Below are 19,091 nucleotides of genomic sequence, written 5' to 3' on the forward strand. Positions count from 1 at the left end.
CTTGAGCCTACTGACGTGCACGACCTCACCAGATGCCAGAGTAGAGGACGAGGTTGAACTCACAGGAGCGATTTAGTACGTCACGGGCGACACCTAGCGCAGCACTCGGTAGGGCCCTGTCTATCGCGAAAGGAGCTTCTCTGAAAGTCCGACGTGACGAGATGGCGATCACAGAAACACGAGCGCACCAGGCGAAATCTGTACGTCACGGTGGCGGGCGTTGTACTGACGGTGCTGAGTGGTTTGCGAGGCCGTCAGTCGAGTACGGGCATGCTGTCGTGCATGGTCGGTGAGGGCGATGGCGTCGCGCGCATACTAGGTTGTTGAAATTGCAGTAGGAGGAAGTGCCGTGTCAAGGGGAAAGGTCGGTTCGCGACCGTAGAGTAGATAAGATGGAGAAAATTCGGCAGTGTCGTGCCGGGAAGAATTATGCGCAAATGTGACGTAAGGCAGGGCAATGTCCCAGTCGTGGTGGTCCTAGGAAACGTACTTGGACAGCATATCGGTAAGAGTACGGTTTAACCGTTCTGCCAGGCCATTGGTTTGAGGATGGTATGAGGTAGTCAGCTTGTGCTGAATGAAGCAGGAACGCACAATGTTGGCGATAGCTTTAGAGAGGAAGTTAACGACCACGGTCAGTAAGCAGCTGTCGCGGGGCGCCATGAAGGAAGATATTGTGACGCAAGAGAAAGTCCGCGGCGTCAGTGGCTCAACTGGAAGGGAGAGCCCGCGTGATAGCATATCGGGTGACGTAATAACTTGCGACGGCTATATACCCATTTGTTCCCAGAGGATAACGTGGGAAATGGACCGAGAAGGTCTAATTCAACACGAAAGAACGGTTTCACAGGGACGGTGATCGGCTGGAGATGACCGGCAGGTAACACCTGAGGTGTTTTGCGATGCTGCCAGGGATCATAGACAGCAACATAGCATCGGAAGGAGCGTGCGAGACAAGGCCAATAGAAGCGGCGGCGGACGCGGTCGTACGTGCGGGTTACCCCAAGATGTCCTGCAGTGCGTGCGTTATGCATCTGAAAGAGCACAGTCTGTCGTATATGTTTGGCACGCGAGAAGAGAATCAGATCCGTTAGGGAGGAAGTTTCTTCGGTACAGAATGCCGCCCTGGAGGACATATCGGCGAACGGATGCGTCGGTAGCTGTAGAGCGCAGACGCTCGATAAGTGCTCGCAGCGATAGGTCGCGGTACTGCTCATCGGCGATATTAGCGAAGGCAGACAGCGAAAATGCCGTTGGCGGTACTACTGTCGGCGTCGTCAGGCTCATCTACCGGGTAGTGAGACAGGCAGTCAGCGTCTTGGTGTAGTCGGCCAGATTTGTAGGTGACAGAATACGAATATTCTTGGAGGCGTAAGGCCAAGCGACCAAGTCTTCCTGTAGGATCTTTCAGTGAGCATAACCAGCAAAGCGAGTGATGGTCTGTGACAACGGAAAAGGGTCGGCCATATAAGTATGGGCGGAACTTCGCAACGACCCAAGCTAGGGCCAGACACTCCCGCTCAGTGATGGAATAGTTGCGCTCGGAGGGTGAGTGGAGCCTGCTGACGTAAGCGATAACACGGTCGTTGCCGCGCTGGCGTTGGGCCAGTACTGTGCCAATTCCGTGACCGTTGGCTTCAGTACGGATTTCGCATGCACATCTACCTGGTCCAGGCAGACGGGGTCGACCCGGAGGCTGCAGACGAAGGCGTAGCATCACCAAACCTGACGCAGCAGTCGATCATGATAGATACGCTAGACGCGGCACGGGCAAGCAAGAACGCTGCGATCACGGCACTTCGGGTCGGCGGATTGATGGTCGAGGCGAAGGCGTATATTGCCATGCCGTAAAGCGGAGGGAAAGGAGTGATCCACGATGTCCCGCTGGATGCAACTCATGAGGAAATCCTCGATGCACTTAGAAGAAATAAGAAAAATCCATCGATCATTGGAGTCAGAAGACTTGGGGTGAAATCCAAATCTGTATTGATCCTGTTTGAAGACTGGAAAGTGCCGGTGCAAGTTTACCTCCGATGCTTCCCCACACGCTGCTATCTATACAAGAAAAAAATATGAAGTATGTGTCACTTGCGGAAAACTTGGACATCGGGCGGATGTTTGCCCGAACCCCAACGACCTCAGATGTCGGGGGTGCGGAGTCGAAAACCCCGAACCAATTCACAGCTGCGAGCCTCGATGCTTGCTATGCAAGAAAGCCCACCTCCTAGGTGACAATTGCCGGGAGATATATCGCATGCCGTACATCATCAAGAAAAAATATGGGAGAAGAATATAGAACAAAAGAAGCTCCAGGTGCAAGCCCCGACTCAAGGCTAGCCCCAGGCCACCACCTCTGCACCTAGAGAGGAGCACCGAGGCAGAGCAAGGGATGCTACCAGAGCTAGACCAGGCGGGGCAGCAGTCGAGATCGAGGTCTAGCTCGAGACCCGGAAGAAGGTCCAATTCGTGGTCCGGAGTAGGCCGCCAGCCGACTCTAGCCAAGTGGCCTGCTGACCAGGGCTGGGGACCTGCTAACTAGGGCCGGGGACTCGGTTTGCCACCCAGGGACCCCAAGGACCCATGGGGAAAAAAAAGAAGGAAGAGAATACCCACTTGGTAAGCTTTGGTAGCAAGGGCTCCCAGGCTTAAAGAGATGAGATTAGCTTACTTAAGAAAGAAATAGAGGAGCAGAAGAAAGCAAACATGAGGTTAGAACGATTGCTGAGGGAAACCCAAAATCAGCTGAGAGGGCTAAAAACAGAGAAGTAGAGGCTCCAAAAAAATGCAACACCCACATCACTCCTCCTGCTCCTGTGCCAGCTGCATCTGGTCAGGAGAAAGAGGATATGGATGTTGATTTTATGAGACAACCCCTTTCCAAACGTAAGGCGGGGGACACCGACCCGCTGGCGAGCTGGCTAAAGAAAATTGAAACGTGTCTGATGAAAATGGACAAGGCGAACGAAACCATGAAAGCAGGTCAGCTACAGAATGGAGGAGAAATTGCGCTATTACAGGCGCAAGTGAACCAACAATTTTGCAAGATAGACACCCTAAGCACGCCGATAGATACCTTAGGCACGACAATAGTTAGGCTGTGCGAGAAAATCGGTGCCACAGAAGTGATTCTTAATAGAAATTCATAAAAATTCGGTTAAGAAGAATGCCTCCACATTCTGGCAGTGGAATTGTAGGGGGTACCAGAGGAAAAGAACGTTGCTGCAAGAATACCGCGAGCTGCAACAGGAAGCACCCGTAGCCATAGTCGTGCAGGCAACGGGAAAGGCGCCTGTTAGATTATCGGGTTACCAAAGCTTTGACAGCGGCAAGGGGGATAAATGCCGAGTCGCCACCTTCGTAAAGCGAAACATTCCAACCATTGTCCATGATGTATCCCCCAGCGAGGCAGAGGCTATTTTCGTTGAGATTATCACAGGGAAGAAAAATAGAGATAGCATATTCGGACTGACGAAATCCCAAAGGTAACGCCGGAAGAAGTAAAGAAAGCCTTGGGAGATATGCAAAGGGGGAAGACAGCTGGGGAGGATCAGGTAACATGCAGATTTGCTGAAGGATGGTGGACAAATTGTTCTAGAGAAACTGGCCACCCTGTATACGCAATGCCTTATTACCTCGAGCGTACCGGAATCTTGGAAGAACGCTAACATCATCCTAATCCATAAGAAAGGGGACGCCAAAGGCTTGAAAAATTATAGACCGATCAGCTTACTGTCCGTTGCCTACAAACTATTTACTAAGGTAATCGCAAATAGAATCAGGAGCACCTTAGACTTCTGTCAAGCAAAGGACCAGGCAGGATTCCGTAAAGGCTACTCAACAATAGATCATATTCACACTATCAATCAGGTGATAGAGAAATGTGCGGAATATAACCAATCCTTATATATAGCTTTCATTGATTACGAGAAAGCGTTTGATTCTGTCGAAACCTCAGCAGTCATGGAGGCATTGCGGAATCAGGGTGTAGACGAGCCGTATGTAAAAATACTGAAAGATATCTATAGCGGCTCCACAGCCGCCGTAGTCCTCCATAAAGCAAGCAAGAAAATCCCAATAAAGGAAGGCGTCAGGCAGGGAGATACGATATCTCCAATGCCATTCACAGCGTGTTTACAGGAGGTATTCAGAGACCTGGATTGGGAAGAATTGGGGATAAAAGGTAATGGAGAATACCTTAGTAACTTGCGATTCGCTGATCATATTGCCTTGCTTAGTAATTCAGGGGACCAATTACAATGCATGCTCACTGACCTAGAGAGGCAAAGCAGAAGAGTGGGTCTAAAAATTAATTTGCAGAAAACTAAAGTAATGCTTAACAGTCTCGGAAGAGAACAGCAATTTACAATAGGCAGCGAGGCACTGGAAGTCGTAAGGGCATACATCTACTTAGGGCAGGTAGTGACGGCGGATCCGGATCATGAGACGGAAATAATCAGAAGAATAAGAATGGGCTGGGGTGAATTTGGCAGGCATTCTGAGATAATGAACAGCAGGTTGTCATTATCCCTCAAGAGAAAAGTGTATCATAGCTGCGTCTTACCAGTACTCACCTACGGGGCAGAAACCTGGAGGCTTACGAAAAGGGTTCTACTCAAATTGAGGACAACGCAACGAGCTATGGAAAGAAGAATGATAGGTGTAACGTTAAAGGATAAGAAAAGAGCAGATTGGGTGAGGGTACAAACGCGAGTTAATGACATCTTAGTTGAAATCAAGAAAAAGAAATGGGCATGGGCAGGACATTTAATGAAGAGGGAAGATAACCGATGGTCATTAAGGGTTACGGACTGGATCCCAAGGGAAGGGAAGCGTAGCAGGGGGCGGCAGAAAGTTACGTGGGCGGATGAGATTAAGAAGTTTGCAGGCACGGCATGGCCACAATTAGTACATGACCGGGGTTGTTGGAGAAGTATGGGAGAGGCCTTTGCCCTGCAGTGGGCGTAACCAGGCTGATGATGATGATGATTCCGGCTGAATGTGTACAGCACACCCAAGCAAAAGAAAATTAGATTCATTACTTGATTCCGCAAAGCACTCAAAGGCGCCGATGGGAGACCGCTCATAATTATGGGAGACTGCAACGCGGCTCACGAAGAATGGGGATATACATACAGAGACCCCAAAGGTAGACGAATACCGGGAGATATATAAACGCTAGGGCTTACTCTACATACTGACCCACGCGTCCCTACGTGCCCAGGCAACAGTATAACCAGGGACACAGCACGCGACCTCACGATAAGCCATATGGCGGGAACAGTAACATGGAAAAGTACAGGACAAAATCTAGGCAGCGACCACTTTATTATTTCACTCACGCTAGGAAAAGGCGCCAAAACACGCCTCATCAAACAACCGAAATTAACGGAGTGGGATAAATTCAGAGATATAAAAAAGGAGGCCTCACTGCCGGACGATATCTACAATATCGACGAGGGGACACACCTCCTTAAAACGCATATAGGGAAGCGACTACAACTATAGAGGATGAGGACGCACCCCCCAGCACTAGCAGCAAACTGCTGAACATGTGGAGCAGAAAGAGCAACCTGGAGAAAAGACTCAAGGCACAAAGATGGAACAGGAATATCCGGCGCGAACTAGCCAGACTGAACAAAGAAATAGAAACATATGCGATTAAGCTCAACGAGCAGAATTCGTACAGCAAGTGTGATGACATGGAAGCCAATATGAGTCTCTCCAAAACATTGAGCTTTATCAGACAACTAATCGACCCTAGTAAATCAAAATGCAAGCTAGTACAAACCAGGTGAGAGCAAGGCATGGCTTTGTTGGCATAGATGACGAGCTCATTAGTGAGCTCCAGGAGACATATCTTGTAAAAGCAGTGAGCGAGGTGTTTAGGGACTACGAGGGACCTCCCAATCCAGATCTGGATGACCCTATCACCACGACAGAGGTTAGAGTAGAGATTAACAGCCTCAGAAAGAGATCGGCCCCCGGTCTGGACGGGATAACAAACACAGCTCTCAGGAATCTAGACGATGAGTCCATCATTGCATTAACCAAATTCATGAGCCATGTGTGGGAGAAAGGAGAACTCCCCAAAACATGGAAACAGGCGGGCGTAGTCTTTATTCCCAAGCCAGGCAAAGTACCCGGCTTGAACAACATGCGACCAATCTCCCTCACCTCGTGTATAGGGAAATTGATGGAGCATGTTGTTCAAACGAGACTGACCAAGTACATGGAGGAGAATGATCTCTGGCCGCATGAAATGGTTGGATTCAGGCCAGGGCGCCGTACACAAGATGGCATGCTCAGACTTAAGTCGTATCGGTCTGGGATATCATGCTTAACTGAAACCAGGGCGATCCTAGGTCTCGACCTCACCAAGGCATTTGACAACGTTAGCCATAAGGCTATCTTGGTAGGCCTCAAAGAGGTAGGTGTGGGACACAGGGTATATGCATACGTCAAAGACTCTGTCACAGAGGGAGGCGAATATGAAATTTATGGATGTAAAATCCCCTCCCATCGCACTTGGGAGCAAGGGAACCCCGCAAGGGTCGGTGCTATCACCCTTCCTTTTCAACATAGCGATGAGGGGTTTCCGGGCGGAACTCAATAAGATTAAACCGATTAAATTTAGCATGTACGCGGATGATATCAACATCTGCGTTAACAGTGCGAGTGACGCAGCGATTGAACTTAAACTACAGATAGCGGCGAATATGGTGGAAAAGTATGCGGCCAGCAGAGGCTTGGCGTGCTCGCCACAGAAATCGGAGCTGCTAATTATTGAGCCAAAACATCAAAGGCGACCCGCTGGGAGCAGCAGACCCATTAATGTTTTCGTAAACGGAAATGAGGTTCCCAAGGTGGAGGAAATAAGAATTCTGGGCATGTATATCCAGAGAAATGGATGCAACCTCACGACAATCAAAAAGCTAGAAGGATACGCGGCGCAGGTCACGGGGATCTTTAGGAGAATTTCACTCAAAGGCAGGGGCCTCAAAGAGAGCAGCCTCCTCAGACTCATGCAAGCATTCATTACCAACCGTATAGCGTATGCCACACCGTATGTTGTGTATAAACGAGAAGAAAACAAGAAAATGCGATCATTAGGAAGAGCGTTAAGAGAACCCTTGGGCTCCCACACTCGACCTCGACAGACCTCCTCAAAAGGGGGTTCACAACACGCTAGTTGAACTCAGAGGCAGTACGAGTGTCTCAGTTGGAAAGATTAGGCCAGTCTAAAAGAGGGAGAAAAATCATGGAATGGGTAGGAATCCAATACGACAGGAGTGCTCCGACTGACAAGAATGACATTACATTGGACGTGTGTAAACGCTTCTGAATCGCCCCCCTACCTAAATATATGCATCCTATATACAACAAAGAGAGGAGAGCTCACAGGGCTAAGGCTCTAGTAACTAAACTTAAAAACACACCGGCGCATAACGTAGCGTACGTGGACGCTGCTTACGGCAGAGACGGGGCTGCGGTATCGACGGTGGTTGATGGCGACGGGTGCGTTAAGACAGCGTGCTCCACGTGCACGAGGGATGCCTGTACAGCCGAGGTGGTTGCAGTAGCGCTCGCTTGTGCGGGTACAAAAGTGGGAGTAATATTATGCGATAACAAATTGGCTATCCGAAATTTTACCAAAGGAATAATTTCGGAGGAAGCCCTCCACATTCTACTCAACAACCCTACCAGGAGGGAAAACCTTTATTTGGGTGCCGGCCCATGAAGAAATCCCAGGCAACGAAGCCGCTGACGAGCTCGCCCGGGCACTCTACCACCGGGCAACTCTAGAGCAGCCAGTTCCAGGGATAAAAAATAGCATGATCACGTGCAGGGAAATTGTCGATCATTACAAAGCCTAAATAAGAGTTTTTCCTTCTCCGCATCGGTCTTTCTCTCTGGAGGACGCTCGCATTTGGCGACGCCTCCAGGGAAACAATTATGCATCACCACATTCGATCTACTTAACACAGACGAGGGACTATAACAACGCCCCCTGAAAAATTTGTAAGCAAAAAAGGTACGCTAGACCATATTGTTACGAATGATGTTTATTTACAGGGTGAAACGAGGTGCGAGATGGAAGCTACAGGCCAGGCCCAGCCGGCGCATAGTACCCCCGATATCACACACGCACACTCTACTTCTTTCTCTGCCTCAGTCGCGCAGTGGTGCGACATTTTCCCCGGGGGCAGACGAAGCTCGCTGAACGAGTTAGAGACCTGTGATTGTACTGGTTGAGTCTGGCCACGTGAACAACTTGCGTCGCACGTGAACGCCGATTACATGCCGCCACTTTGGCGACGACATAGCTGACATCACTCAAGCGGCTGAGTATAACGAATGGTCGGGTTTAAGTGGCGAGAAACTTGCGGTACAATCCCTCTTCGCGAACAGGTGTCCACAACCAAACATAATCACCGGGTGTAAAGCTGACGGGGATATGCTGCGCATCATAGCGAATCTTGCTGTTGCCTTGTGAGGACAACGTCCTAAGATGCGCCAGTCGACGTGCTTCCTCAGCACGACACAGAGTTTGGGCGATGGAAGGATCTCCTTGGCACGATAAAGGTAGAATAGTGTCCAGGAAGCTCTGGGGAGCGCGTGCGTACAGCAAAAAGAACGGCGCATATCCAGTAACTTCGTGCTTGGCACTATTGTACGCGTACGTTACAAAAGGTAAGATGGCGTCCCAATTCTTGTGGTCAGCAGCGACATACATTGATAAAATGTTGGTAAGGGTTCGATTCGTCCGCTCCGTGAGGCCATTGGTTTGTGGGTGGTAAGGAGTGCAATGCCGATATGCAGAATCAAAAAGCCGTAAAAGTTCTTCAACGACGTCGGCGGTGAATTGCCGTCCACGGCCACTGATGACAACCCGGGGAGCGCCGTGACGGAGTATGACGTGATGCAACAAAAATTAAGAGAGATCTGCTGCAGTGGCGGATGGAAGTGCCGCCGTTTCCGTGTAGCGAGTAAGATAATCTACGCATACTATAATCCAGCGGTAACCAGCTGACGTCTTTGGTAGCGGGCCTAGCAAGTCGATGCCGACTTTTTGAAAGGGTAGCGTCGGTGGCCTAACTGGTTGTAAATAGCCTGCTAGGGCCGTCGTCGTTTGCTTGTGGCCCTGGCAAACAGTACAGCTGGTGACATACTGTTTCGTTGTTTTCCAGAGCTTGGGCCAGAAAAATCTCTGTCTAAGTCGGTGTAGTGTGCGTGCAAAGCCAAGGTGCTCGGACGTGATATCGTCATGCATGGAACGAAGGACAGCAGGGCGCAGATTTTCGGGCACAACTAGAAGCAATGGGGGACCATCCGCCGAGTAATTTTTTTTTGTACAGTAAACCATTACGAAAAGTAAACGGTGTTGTTCCTGCTGGCTCACGTGCAGCTGCCCGTAGGGATTTCAAGGTAGGGTCCCAACGTTGCTCGCTCTCGAAGGTACGCAGGTCTAGAAAGTCGGAAGAGATAGAAACTAGGTAGTCATCAAAATCATCATCCTCAGCTTTAGTGTGCGGCGAAGGGAGACGGGATAGGCAATCAGCATCCGTGTGACAGCGCCCGCTCTTGTAGTTAACGGAAAAGCTGTACTCTTGAAGGCGCAAAGCCCAGCGGGCCAACCGACCAGACGGGTCACGCAGCCCAACCAGCCAACCGAGTGAATGATGGTCAGTCACTATCGTGAATGCGCGGCCATGTAGATACGGAAGGAACTTCTGAATGGCGAATACGACTGCTAGGAATTCGAGTTCAGTAACGGTGTAGTTTGTCTCCGCTTTTGTAAGTGTCCGACTAGCGTAGGCAATTACATGCTCACCGCCATCGCAGAGTTGAACAAGCACAGCGCCAACACCCGCACCGCTGGCGTCAGTGTGCAGCTCAGTTGACGCCTCGGGATCGAAATGCCACAGTACCAGTCCAGAAGTCAACAAAAATTTCAGCTGTTGAAACGCCGACTCGCAGTCAGCAGTCCACAAGTATGGGGTGTCTTTGTGAAGGAGAGCCGTGAGGGGAGAGGGAAGCTGTGCGAAATTCTTGATAAAGCGCCGGAAATATGAGCAAAGGACCAAAAAGCTTCGCAGATCTTTCACCGTTTGTGGCTGTTGGAAGTCGCGAACCACTGCTATCTTTTCAGGGTCTGGTCGTATGCCGTATTTGTCGACCAGAAGGCCTAGTACGCGGGCTTGACGCTCACCGAAATGACATTTCTTCGAGTTTAAAATAAGGCCAGCTTGCTGGATACAGTCAAGAACGATCGACAGGCGCTGATTTAGCTCGTGAAATGTCCGGCTGTAGATAATGACGTCGTCTAAATAGCACATACAAATTTCCCATTTGAGTCCGCGGAGCACGGTATCCATAAATCGCTCGAATGTCGCTGGAGCGTTGCATAAGCCAAAGGGCATAACGTTGAACTCAAAGAGACCGTCAGGTGTCACTAAGGCTGTCTTCTCCTTGTCTGAGGGGTGCATGGGGATTTGCCAATATCCTGACCACAAATCAACAGAAGAGAAATACGACGCGGAGTGGAGGCAGTCGACGGCGTCATCTATTCGTGGTAGGGGGTACACATCTTTCTTTGTGATGCTGTTTAGGCGGCGATAGTCCACACAGAATCTCCATGAGTTGTCTTTTTCTTCACTAGGATCACAGGAGCAGCCCGAGGGCTACATGATCCCTGGAACACTCCTTTCTGTAACATTTCTTCGACCTGCTCGGCGATGACTTTTCTCTCTGAAGGTGGAACGTGGTAGGGCTTCTGACGAATTGGCGTTACTTGCCCTGTATGGATGCGGTGTTGCATACGAGACGCCGGTGGTGTATGGGACGCTCCTTGGCCTTGAGCAAAATCAAACACTGTGGCGTAGCGATCGAGCACAGCTTCCAGTAGACACTGTTCACTAGAAGACAGAGACTTGTTAATCTTGCGCTTAAAGTCAGCAGAATTATTATGGTTGGAATTGGGGTTGAACTTTTTTTCGGCAGTTGACATTTAGACCTTTCCGACGCTGACAATGGCTTGTGCATCAAAACTTGCCAGTTTAATTCCTAGCGGCAATGTATGGATTGGGTTGGAACGTTCACTGTCCACAAACGAGTACAACCATCAGAGGTGACAACGAGAGAGCGAGGGACTATCGCATTTTTCTTGAGCGCATTGTTATAGTCCGGCTCGGCTAAACCACAACAAGAACCTTTACTAGGTCGAGAAGTATTCACAGGTACAAACATTGCAGTCTGAGGGGGCAAAAACCCATCTTGTGACACGGAGAGAACGTTGGCGGCATCACTGGTGCTATCTGTCATTGAAGTTCGTGCGTCGCGGCGAAGAGAAATCGCGTCACTTCCACAATCCAAAGTTGCCCCCCACTCATGCAAGAAATCAATTCCTAAAATAATGTCATGCGTTGTACGTTAAAGCACAGTAAATTCACTTCGAAAAGTCTGGTCGCCTATCATAACTGAAACAGAACAGACCCCAAGTGGGCGCAACATTTCCCCGCCAACTCCACGAAAGGTAGCGTTCCGATCCCCAAAAAACATAACTTTTTGTCCAAGACGATTTTTCAAGGACAGGCTCATAACAGCTAGAAACTGCCGCTCCGGTGTCAACTAAAGCAAAAGCACTCACATTGTCAACTGAAACGCACACTGTTTTTAAACAATTTTACACAAGGGGGTCTTGATGAAGATGAACACATTGCGGCCTCACCCCCGTCGGTCGCACCAGCTAGTTTCCCAGCGGCGGCGGTGATAACGAGTGACAACGAGGTGATGGAGAGCGTCGTTGTGTCGGTGGTGGTGTTTGGCTGCGATCGGAAACGGGGGAATCACTGCGGTTGGTGCGTCCCTGCTGCAGCCGCTGGAAGGAACTGGGATACGGCCAGGGCTCGTCAGCGGGCACGCGGGGTGTGTAGGAATTGAACCGTGGAACACGCTGCTGGCGGCGGTGGCAATACCTAGCAATGTGTCCAGGCACACCGCAGCTGTAGCAAATGCGGGAGTCGCGGCTTGTCGCGGGTGACACCGGTGACATGGGTGTTATGGGTGGAAACGTACTCTCAGTCTGGTTGTAGGAGGGAAGAGCCCGCGGAACAAATCGTTGTGGTGCATCTTGTCGGCGTCACAGACTTGTCGGTTGCGGTGGCAAGTTGTTGCTCTCCGTACGATCAGCATAGGTCCTGCGAGGTTCTCGGTAAGTCTAAGGTGCCCAGGTGGCCGGTAGCACACGAGAATGATCAAATGCACACTGATGGCACACCTGAGCGTCATCAACAACTTTAAGGCGTTCAAGCTCTTCTTTAACCACTTGCCGAATCACCGAGGAGATGTCGTCGTGGGTTGGCTTGCAATGGTAGTAACGTTGTCCAAGCGTCCAAACTTTGGCCCAATCCTTCTTATTGTCAGCGCTTCAAACGCCCGGCAGTGTTTCCTCAGATCAGACGGAGTACTAAGATCTTCCTTCGTTATAAGAAAATTATAATCATCTTCAGCGATTCCTTTAAGCAGATGTCCTACTTTGTCTTCATCTGCCATGGTAGCGCTGACGATTCCGCATAATTTTAGAACAGCCTCTACGTACGTTGTACACGTTTTGCCAGGTAATTGAGCTCGTCGGGAAAGCGTCTGCTAAGCCTTGTTTTTCTTAGAGATCGGGTCCCCAAAGCGCTTGGTGAATTCTACAAAATTTTCCCAGTTTGTCAGAACTCTCTCGTGGTTTTCAAACCAGAGGAGCGCGGTTCCAGCAAGAAAAAAAAACCACGTTATCGAGCTGCTTCGTAGTGCTCCAGTGGTTGTGGCGACTCACTCTGTTGTAGTGTTTAAGCCAGTCGTCGACGTCTTCGTTCACCTTCCCCGAAAAGGTGGGTGGCTCACGCAGCGGTGTCCAGTAGCCAGCCTGACCTGCGTGATTGCTTTCTGCTCCGCCATAGGTGGAGTCGTCACTGCCTTCTCCGGAATCGTCCATGTGCGCTGCTTGTGGTCGTAAACCGGCCAAGCGCCTACTCCGTCGGACAGTTGGTAGAGCTGGGTCATCCAGGATCGCCCAAGCTTTACCCCGCACCTCCACCAAAGATGTTACGAATGATGTTTATTTACAGGGTGAAACGAGGTCCGAGAAGGAAGCTACAGGCCAGGCCCAGCCGGCGCAGAGTACCCCCGAGATCATGCGCGCACACTCTACTTCTTTCTCTGCCTCAGTGGCGCAGTGCTGCGACAATATAATATGGGAGTGTGCTGGCTCCCCAGGGGCGAAGGAAAACATTGACAATAGAGAAGCCTGGGAGGCCTTGCTCCAGAGCGAGGCTGAAGACGACCAGCGTCGAGCAATCCGCCTGGCCATTGAGGCCGTGAAGACTCACCGTCCTCAACGCGCGGGGACTGCTTCGTTCTCCCCCCCCCTACCTAAGTGGTGGGCGCCCCAGCCCGGTGGAATAATAAAGTTTTCAATCAATCAATCGGTAAGCGCAGAAGGATTGAAATGGGCAAGAAAGGGAGGCGTTGTGAGATGGTCGATTAGATGCGAGAATGCAGAGGCCTCGTTATCGCCCCACTGGAAAGGGGCGTCTTTCTTCAAAAGCTCGGCTGGTGGTCGTGCTATGGCCGCGAAATTTTTCATGAAATGGTGAAAGTACGAACACAGGACGATGAAGCTGCGCACATCCTTGACACACTTCGGAACAGGGGAAGTGCGTAATAGCATGGATCTTGCCTGGGTCTGGTTGCACTCCGTTCGCATCAACGAGATGTCCAAGGACCGTAATCTGGCGACGGCCGAATTGGCACTTCGATGCGTTCAGTTGCAGACCGGCTGGACGAAATACGTGCAGGATTGCTGAGATGCACTCGAGGCGTGTAGGGAACGTTGGGGAGAATACTATAACGTCGTCCAAGTAGCAGAGGCGCGTGGACCATTTGAAACCGTGAATAAGGGAGTCCATCACGCGTTCAAAATTGGCAGGAGCAATACATAGACTGAACGACATAACTATGAATTGATAACGACCGTTGGGTGTTACAAAAGTAGTCTTCTCACGGTCGAGATCGTCCACGGCAATCTGCCAGTAGCCGGAGCGAAGGTCAATAGCGGAGAAATAGCGAGCACCGTGGAGGCAATCAGGGGCATCATCAATCCGAGGGAGGGGATACACGTCCTTTTTGGTAGCCCTGTTAAGGTGCCGATAATCCACACAAAAGCGCCATGAGCCATCCTTTTTACCAGTACAACAGGTGACACCCATGAACTACATGACGTTTCAATAATGTTCTTGGCAAGCATTTTGCGAACTTTGGCGCGAATAACTTGACGCTCAGCCGGTGACACTCGATACGGGCGGCGATGAATAGGAGGGGCATCGCCAGTATTAATGCGATGTTTAACAGCTGTAGTTTGAGCCAAAGGACGATCGGTAAAGTAAAAAATATCATGGTTGGAAAACAGAATGTGGTAGAGCTCACGAGCGTGCTCGGACGGCATGTGGGGCGCAATCGTTTTCTGTAAGTCAGCGATGGTACAAGTTGCCGACTGCGGTTGTAGAGAAGGATCGGCTGAATTGTCGTCTACGGCAATAGTTGTTACTGAGTGATCCTGGAATGAGCCAAGCTGGGCCATAGACATCCCGCGTCGCAGCACTTGTGTCGTCAAGCCAAAATTGACCACTGGCCGGCAGGGGCAATTCCCCGTAATAGATAAAACTCTGAGCTACTGCGATCCCTTGTGTAAGGAGGACGTCTTGCATAGGAGCCGCGATGTAGTGAACGTCGGGATGGGTGGGGATGACACTAAGTCAACGTAAGTCAGTGCCGAAGGTGGCAAGCGAATGAAGTCGACGGAACCAAGGCGACTGGGGCGTGGTTCAGTGGGATCCAGAGAAGGCAGGTCAAGGCGGAGAGTACTGGCGGAACATTCGATGAGAGCAGAATGTGCGGAGAGAAAGGCTAAGCCGAGTATGATGTCGTGGGGACAGTGGGCGATGACTGAATAGCACGATAGTGGAGCGATCAGACGCGAGCGGCATACATACCATTTAGGGGGCTGTTCCGCCATCGGTGACACGGACAACATGCGTCGTGGCGGGCGTGATTATTTTCTTCAGGCGGTTACGAAGATTAGCGCTCATTACCGACAAATGCGCCCCAGTGTCTATAAGGGCAGACACAGAAACACCATTGACTTGCACGTCAAGAAAGTTCAGATGAGTGGGCAACGTCAGTAGAGGATTTGGCTAGGTGGCTAGGTAGGGAGCAATGCAGCCTCACCTCGAGCCTCTGCATCGTCTAGTTTTCTGGCTGGGAGAGGCGTCCGAAGGGAGTCGGCGAATAGAAGCGACGGGACTGGGGAGAGCAAGATTTTCGTCGTTGGGGCGAAGGTTAACGAGAATAGGGGCGGTTCGGCGCACGAGAATCAGTGGCGGCATTATCGGAACGTACAGCACAGGGACGTAAAGGGCCACATGGTGGGCGAGAGAAGGTAGCATAAGTAGATCGGGTCGGGAAACTCCAGCGACTGACAGTGCCGATAAATGTGCCTGATTCGACGGCAGTGAAAACAAATGGGGCTTGTCATCACAGTGCGCCATTCAGATGGGTTGCGGAAACGTGGTGGGTAACAAGATGCGGGACGGGGCGGAATCGAAGAAGCCGGGTCGGTATAAGGGCGATGGGCCGAGCAGATGGTGTGAAGACCCATGTTTGCGAACTCCTGGCGGACAACTGCCTGTATCAGGAAAACCGTGACTGCAGGTGCGTTGGAGGAGCTGGAGTCGAAGGCAGCCGGATAGGCAGCCTCAATCTCATGGCGGACGATCCTGGTAACATCGCCAGTGTTGTTGGGACGAGGAGCGTCGGCACAGAAAGATGTCGCTGGGGTGTTTGGCAAACGGGCAAACTGCTAGTGGATACGTTGGCTTTTAGCGAGTTGCAGGCGGCGGCACTCATTTATAACTGCATCCACCGTCACCACGTTGTTGAAAACGAACAATTTGAAGGCATCATCGGCAATGTCTTTGAAGATGTGGAAAACCTTGTCTGACTCAGTCATGTGCGCGTCAACTTTTCGGCGCAGAGCCAAGACGTCCTGAATGTACGTGACCTGGGGCTCTGTTGACATCAGCACATGGCCGTATAACGCCGTCTACACGGCAAGTTGGTGAGCGTAGGGGTTGCCAAACAAGTCTCGGAGCTTTTGCTCAAGCGAATCCCAAATGGTGAGCTCATTTTCGTGTGTCTGGAACAAACCCGTGGGTCGCGACCGAGGTAAAAGGCTACGCTGGTGAGCATCATTGTAGGGTCCCACCAGATATTGCGGCTGGCGTGTTCGTACAGGCTGATGCAGTCCTCGACGTCTTTCCCGTCTGTGCCCGAGAATAAGCCAGGATCACGGGGAACGGGGAGAACAATGTTGGTCGTAGCTGTAGAAGCAAGTGTCGGAGGCGGCTTAGTCGAGTTGTCGTCGCCGGGAGCAACGAAGGAAGGCCCGACGTACCGTCCACTGCAAAGCTCCGTTACGAGGTACACGGTACGTCCACCTCCACGAGATATGATACGCAGGAAGACGCAGACGAAGTTATATACAAGTATATTGTCTCAGTAAGGTGCCTGGTGTAGTCTCGTGCGGACGCCATCCTCTCGGTAAGCGCGGAGATTATCTATATATACCTATATTCCCTCATCTTTTGAAATGTTCAATACTGAGAAGCATTTCTCTCGGAAACCATACTTAGTTCAAGGGGTTTTCCATGTCTCAGTCATTTCCCTTGTCGTAGTTGAGTGCTGATTGCCATGTTATCTGTTGATAACGCAAGTTTTTCTCAAGTCTCAACTTATTAAGGCAGTTTTTCGCGTTGCTACCATGGCCACGCACGTTTATATCTCCTTCCGTTTCTCCACCGTGGGTGCGCTTCAGAACCATTGCGCCGCAATTACGCGCGAGTAATTTTCCTTTTCCTTCTCTTTTTTTTCTCCTCCCTTAAACTCGTTCTCTTAAACTACTACACGAACAAACAAAGCAACAGCGCTCGCATTCAATATATGAAGAAATGCCAATGCATGAAAGCCTCTAACCCTACAGCTAGAATAGAATTGGCAGAACTTTCTAAGTTAATCAACATGTGTAAGAAAGCTCACATAAGGTACTATATTATGGATAGAATTGAACATGCCATCAGGAACGGAGGAAGCCTAAAAGCTGTGAAGGAGAAACTAGGAATAGGCGAGAATAAGATGTACGCGTTAAGAGACGAAGCCGGCAATATCATTACTAATATGGATGAGATAGTTCAAGTGGCTGAGGAGTTCTATAAAACTTTATACGATACCACTGGCACCCACGACGATAATGGAAGAGGGAATAGTCTAGAGAAGTTTGAAATCCCACAAGTAACGCCGCAAGAAGTAAAGAAAGCCTTGGGAGCTATGCAAAGAGGGAAGGCAGCTGGGGAGCATCAGGTAACAGCAGATTTGTTGAAGGATGGTGGGCAGATTGTTCTAGAAAAACTGTCCACCCTGTACACGCAATGCGTCATGACTTCGAGCGTACCGGAATCTTGAAAGAACGCTAACATAATCCTAATCGATAAGAAAGGGGACGCCAAAGACTAAAACATTATAGAGCGATCAGCTTACTGTTCGTTGCCTACAAAGTATTTACTAAAGTAATCGCAAATAGAACCAGGAACACCTTAGACTTCGGTCAACCAAAGGACCAGGCAGGATTCCGTAAAGGCTACTCAACAATAGACCATATTCACACTATCAATCAGGCAATAGAGAAATGTGCGGAATATAATAACCAATTAACCTTTATATGTAGCTTTCATTGATTACGAGAAAGCGTTTTATTCAGTCGAAACCTCAGCAGTCATGGAGGCATTACGGAATCAGGGTATAGACGAGCCATATGTAAAAATACTGAAAGGTATCTATAGCGGCTCCACAGTCACCATAGTTCTCCATAAAGAAAGCAACAAAATCTCAATAAAGAAAGGCGTCAGACAGGGGGATACGATCTCTCCAGTGCTATTCACAGCGTGTTTACAGAATGTATTCAGAGACCTAGATTGGGCAGAACTGGGGATGAAAGTTACTGGAGAATTCCTTAATAACTTGCGATTCTCTGATGATATTGCCTTGCTTTGGAACTCAGGAGACCAATTGCAATGCATGCTCACTGATCTGGAGAGGCAAAGCAGAAGAGTAGGTCTAAAAATCAATCTGCAGAAAACTAAAGTAATGTTTAACAGTCTCGGATGAGAACAGCAATTTACAATAGGTAGTGTGGCACTGGAAGTGGTAAGGGAATACATCTGCTTATGGCAGGTAGTGACGGCGTATACAGATTATGAGACGGAAATAATCAGAAGAATGAGAATAGGCAGGGGTGCGTTTGGCAGGCATTCTAAGATCATGAACAGCAGGTTGCCATTATCTCTCAAGTGAAAAGTGTATAATAGCTGTGCCTTACCAGTACTCACCTACGGGGCAGAAACCTGGAGGCTTACGAAAAGGGTTCTACTCAAATTGAGGATGACGCAACGGGCTATGGAAAGAAGAATGATGGGTGTAACGTTAAGGGATAAGAAAAGAGCAGATTGGATGAGGGAACAAACGCGAGGTAATGACACCTTAGTTGAAATCAAGAAAAAAAAATTATGGGGTTTTAGGTGCCAAAACCACTTTTTCATTATGAGGCACGCCGTAGAGGGGGACTCCGGAAATTTCGAGCACCTGGGGTTCTTTTACGTGCACCTAAATCTAGGTACACGGGTGTTTTCGCATTTCGCCCCCATCGAAATGTGGCCGCCGCGACCGGGATTTGATCCCGCGACCTCGTGCTCAGAAGCCTAACACCATAACCACAGAGCAACCACGGCGGGTAAATCAAGAAAAAAATGGGCATGGGCAGGATATTTAATGAGGAGGGAAGATAACCGATGGTCATTAATGGTTACGGACTGGATTCCTAGGGAAGGGAAGCGTAGCATGGGGCGGCAGAAAGTTAGGTGGGGGGATGACATTAAGAAGTTTGCAGGCACAACATGGCCACAATTAGTACATGACCGGGGTAGTTGGATAAGTAT

The 19,091-nt window shown here is 49.9% G+C and overlaps 1 protein-coding gene across 11 annotated transcripts in view; it reads right to left on the reverse strand.

The window, feature by feature from the left end:
* The window catches only part of LOC135916939 (uncharacterized), a 210,965-nt gene that overhangs the window by 69,632 nt on the left and 122,242 nt on the right, over positions 1 to 19,091 (reverse strand). The window lies entirely within an intron of this gene.

Source organism: Dermacentor albipictus, unplaced genomic scaffold (genome assembly GCF_038994185.2).
Source record: "Dermacentor albipictus isolate Rhodes 1998 colony unplaced genomic scaffold, USDA_Dalb.pri_finalv2 scaffold_38, whole genome shotgun sequence".
NCBI classification, from domain to species: domain Eukaryota; kingdom Metazoa; phylum Arthropoda; class Arachnida; order Ixodida; family Ixodidae; genus Dermacentor; species Dermacentor albipictus.